A 5403-nucleotide genomic window follows, 5' to 3' on the forward strand; every position below is an offset into this window, starting at 1 on the left:
GTTGTCTGAAAACAATAAGAATATGTGCAAAAAATACAATCAGAGGTAGAGGTCTTTAACAGGAACTAAGCAAGGGAGTTGAAAAATTTTTTATGCATGTAAAAAATATAGACATGAACCAACTTGTGAAATAAAAAGACCAGAAAACTACTCTTTCTAAATTATGTGTAAACTTTTTACCGAAAACGAAAGTTGCACGAAAGACTTTTTGTCCCTTTTTTGGCCTCCGGTGCTTGGGGTCCCTGGTTCAATCCCAGCTCGTGCCGTGTGAACTTTGTCGTGCATAAAGACCGTGCTCATGGGTTTTCTCGGGTTTCTCCCGTTTCCTCCCACTTTCTTCATTCAGTACTCATCATCACCGTCTCCTTTAGCGTAACCGGTATAAGTATGCGACGTAAATCTAAAGATTTCATTTCATTTCCCTTTTCTGCTCATACTGCTGATTATGCGCGATTATGCCAACATCCAACTCCGCGGATAATCGTGCGATTACTGTATATACAACTAATACAGATACGTAATTACATTATCAGTTACAGTATCGGTTTTTATTTACTAATTTGCCTCACTTTATTTGCATCCCTGCAGTAAATAATTCTTATCGATAATAGTTAAAATGTATATTACATTTTAGTGCTTCACGACTGAATGATCATCTGCCTTACGTTATCTCGCAGCTGAAGAGGATGCTACACTGAAAACTACCTTGCGTTATAAAGGGTAAGTGAAACATATCTTAAAAATATCTTTCATACATTTCATTGTGTACATTAAAGAATGTAAGTTTGCCTTTTTCCTGTAATCAATACTTAATAAAGGATTTATTTTTATTTATTTATATACAATTTCATACGTGGTTCGTGATAGTAAACTCGATAGGACATAGTGGCACTATGAACATCCGAATCACTCATCATTCGAACATTCAAATATTTATTCGAATATTAGTATATTCCAAGTAATGTTAACGACGTTAATATGCTTGCCTTTATAGTTAATAATGTCAATTCTTACTTAAAACATACTTCCTTAACAGGACATTGAAGAAAAGGTAGTTGCCAACGGCCATACCATGCTGAATATACCGGTTCTCGTCCGATCACCGAAGTCAAGCAGCATCGGGCCTGGTCAGTACTTGGATGGGTGACCGCCTGGGAACACCAGGTGCTGTTGGCATCTCTTTTTCAAATTTCATTATCCTTCAAGTACGAAAATACTAGAAACATTAATTTTATAGTACTTTCAAGAGATAATTTATCAACATTATTTCATAGCGATTAATCGATATTCTAAGCGTTATACCCACTATTTCTTACACTAACAGCCTGTTTATTTGCACGGCACATTAAAATAACCTGATTTCCGATCCGTGTGCACCTACTACTATACTTAACACGGAATGTATTACCACTTTTTAAAAGTAAATTATTATGACTAAGTGTAGATCTCCGGCGAGTAAATGCCTTTCGTATACAAGCACGACACATCTCCGCTATGTGCTTTACTTTTTTACTAACAGCATATAGAAATTGGATTTCAAGGTGTTTCTACATAACAGAATGAAGCAAATTTCGTGATTTAACTCTTTCGAATAATGTGTTGGTCCTGACAAGGACCGTTTGAAATGAAAAATCTTGAAGAAGATTTTTACTTAGAGCTTGTGTACTTGGTAACAGCCTTCGTACCCTCACTTACAGCGTGCTTGGCAAGTTCACCAGGCAAAAGAAGGCGCACAGCTGTTTGGATTTCCCGGCTGGTGATAGTTGACCGCTTATTGTAATGGGCCAAACGAGAAGCTTCAGCAGCAATACGCTCGAAGATGTCATTAACAAAGCTGTTCATGATACTCATAGCTTTGCTAGATATGCCAGTGTCAGGATGCACTTGCTTCAAAACTTTGTAGATGTAAATGGCATAGCTCTCCTTCCTCCTCCTCTTCTTCTTCTTATCTCCCTTGGAGATATTCTTTTGGGCTTTACCAGCCTTCTTTGCAGCCTTTCCGCTAGTTTTTGGTGGCATGATGACTCACTCGTTCAGCAAAATTAGATGTGTCCGCCGATTTATCGACTTCATTTAAATTACAGTACGTGTTTCAATTCGCGCCAACTGCCTTGCTTTTCATTTGATGCACTCGGGTGCACGCTTGAAGTAGTAACAAAACTGACTTGATTCATGGGAGGCCGCAATTTTTCCTCTCATCTTATTACGAAAGAATATTGAACAATGTCTGGTCGCGGCAAAGGTGGAAAAGTCAAGGGAAAGAGCAAGTCCCGCTCCAGCAGGGCTGGCCTTCAATTCCCAGTAGGCAGAATCCATCGTCTTTTGCGAAAGGGTAACTATGCCGAACGAGTTGGTGCTGGCGCTCCCGTGTATTTGGCTGCAGTCATGGAATACCTGGCAGCTGAAGTTCTTGAGTTGGCAGGCAACGCTGCTCGTGACAACAAGAAGACTAGGATTATTCCACGTCATCTGCAGTTAGCTATCCGTAACGACGAGGAATTAAACAAGTTGTTGTCTGGAGTTACAATCGCTCAGGGTGGTGTTTTGCCCAACATTCAAGCTGTACTTCTGCCCAAGAAAACTGAGAAGAAGGCATAAATGTAAGACCTATATCTCATACAAATCGGCCCTTATGAGGGCCACAAACCCCTTTATAGAGGAGATTTACGATTGAAATGAATTGTTTTCGATATACAGACTCATCAAAAGTGTCTGAGATAGTTGCTTAGTGTCATTCGAAATTCTCGCTGCTATTCGATTAATTAGTATGTGTAGTCGTCGATCGTAATTGAAGCCCATAGGAAGTCACACTATCTTTAGAATACTCCAAACAGCGATGTGCTTAGTTCCCACTACATTATTAATTATAAGATCATTACCTTTTGTATTGTCGCTAGCTACATTTTTTTGATATTTGCGTACATCGGGCTCATATTACCCAGAGGACAGGACAGTCGAGCCCAGATTCTCAGCAATGGAAGAAAACCTCATACCACATATTCTCATGTACTTCATGCTAGACAAAGGAATTTCCAACATTCTTAAAGCACTCATGTTTCTCTCTTGCGTTGGCTTGGCTGAAATTACTCTGTTCAATATGTTCTCGACATTTATTATTGTTCATTACTATGCCCCAATGACATCATGAACAGAGCGGATCAAAAAACTTTCCTAAATTTCTTTTGCAACATAGTAATGACATTAAATGCACACTTAAGTACGATTTATTCTTTGCAAGGTCGATATTCATATTTGTGTGATATGTGTTATATGTATATGGTTTGTAATACGCAACTACTCTTATTCTCTGATCTCAGAACTCATTTGCTACTGTGCCCAACGAGCGAGCCTAGGTTTCTTGTAACTACTGCCTTTCTTTAGTAAATAATGTGAAGTATACAATGCATTAACCTACATCTCATATTTGTATTACTCTTTATTTTACTAACCCGCTACGAAGTGTCATTAATTTACATGTAAATCACAATAGACACTACCGCAAAAGAAAAAAATCGAACCCAAGACCACGTAAACAAGATAAAGGACAAGATTCAGGTTTCTAACGCATTATTCGCCCCTCACAGCACAGTATAGAAGTTGTATAAGCCTCTATACGTACATCCTACTGTCAGAACAGAAATTCCGACTTGCGTTTCGCATCTCTCATGCTCGCTACTTCCAACAAATCGCCAATTTCCAACCAGAACCCCTTCTCCAGCATTAATACTGCTACATATGAATACGTATACATGAACGTACATAATGTAAAAAAAAACGTATGATTTTCTCAAATTAATCTCTCTACGTCTGTAATTTTGTGTGCATCAAAAGGCTTTAATGTAGTTACACGAATTCTTATAATCTAACAGAAAATCGCACAAAGTAAATCTTTCCCTTTATATAAATTTGTTGGCTCTGAAAAGAGCCGTTTATGCCAATTTTATATCCAAAATAGGAGGAACCCCAACTTAACCTCCGAAACCGTACAGGGTTCTTCCTTGCCTCTTCAAGGCATACACAACATCCATAGCTGTCACTGTCTTCCTCTTGGCGTGTTCTGTGTATGTAACAGCATCTCTGATTACGTTCTCCAGGAATACTTTCAATACTCCTCGGGTCTCTTCATAAATGAGACCAGAGATACGCTTCACACCACCACGGCGAGCAAGACGCCTAATAGCGGGTTTGGTGATACCCTGGATGTTGTCACGAAGAACTTTACGGTGGCGCTTGGCACCTCCTTTGCCAAGACCCTTGCCTCCTTTTCCACGTCCTGTCATTTCGATATGTTACTGCTTCGCTCACCACACACGAGAAATACAAGCCCAAGCAGCCCAAGACTCGTGGTTTTGTTCCTTCGATCATGCAGGGAAAGCACGGAGGAAAAACACAAAACGTGTCTAAGCCAATGAGAACTGTCCTTTTCGACTGACTTTATCCAATGAGAAATAGCTTGATTTAACGGTTTTGCTCTTTATATAACTTGACTTCATTCAGCGCGCAATTATTTGAAACAAGTCGTGACAGTTGCAATGGCACGTACCAAGCAGACAGCTAGGAAATCTACTGGAGGCAAAGCTCCTCGAAAGCAGCTTGCCACCAAAGCTGCAAGAAAGAGTGCTCCAGCTACCGGTGGAGTGAAAAAGCCCCATCGTTACAGGCCTGGTACTGTGGCTCTCCGAGAAATTCGTCGTTACCAGAAGAGCACTGAATTGCTCATCCGCAAGCTGCCCTTCCAACGACTCGTCCGAGAAATTGCACAAGATTTCAAGACAGATCTTCGCTTCCAAAGCTCAGCTGTCATGGCTTTACAGGAGGCAAGTGAAGCTTACCTTGTAGGGCTTTTCGAAGACACCAACTTGTGTGCTATTCACGCAAAGAGAGTCACAATCATGCCTAAGGACATTCAGCTTGCTCGCCGCATCCGTGGGGAACGTGCTTAAGTTTGAAGTTCTGGCACTGAGTTCAAAAACGGTCCTTTTTAGGACCAATACACTACTTAGAGATGCTGTTATCCTAACAAGGATCTTGTCCATACTTGTTATCTTTTTTTTTTAAATTCTCACGCCGTATGTTGCATAGTTAATACATCTACCTTCGTTTTCCTCTCGTTTCGTATATCATCCTATCTTTCAAGTATATTCTTTAGTTTTCCCCTATGTTTACCGATTGATTATCTTCGTTTTATGTGGTCAAGGATTCGATTTTGCCATATGTTGCATAAGTTAACTTCGATTCAACCACTGTTTGCCCTTCTCAACGTTATTAATCTCATAGAACTCGCAGGCGAAATATGTACTTCTTCCAAGGTAGCAAAAGTAATATTTTCTCAGAGGTCGCTGCTGTTGAATGCAAACGTTAAACTAAACTTTCTTTAAGTGTCTGTTTGTACTTAACATCAGT

At 39.8% G+C, this 5403-nt stretch overlaps 1 non-coding gene across 1 annotated transcript; it reads left to right on the forward strand.

Annotated features, from left to right (window-relative positions):
- The first annotated feature begins 1057 nt into the window (after positions 1-1057).
- LOC145678099 (5S ribosomal RNA) lies at positions 1058-1176 on the forward strand. Its single transcript, XR_014130221.1, has one exon. It is a non-coding gene; the product is annotated as a 5S ribosomal RNA (ribosomal RNA).
- The last annotated feature ends 4227 nt before the right edge of the window (positions 1177-5403 follow it).

The sequence above is a fragment of the Thermobia domestica genome, unplaced genomic scaffold (genome assembly GCF_964235325.1).
Source record: "Thermobia domestica unplaced genomic scaffold, izTheDome1.hap1.1 HAP1_SCAFFOLD_1862, whole genome shotgun sequence".
NCBI classification, from domain to species: domain Eukaryota; kingdom Metazoa; phylum Arthropoda; class Insecta; order Zygentoma; family Lepismatidae; genus Thermobia; species Thermobia domestica.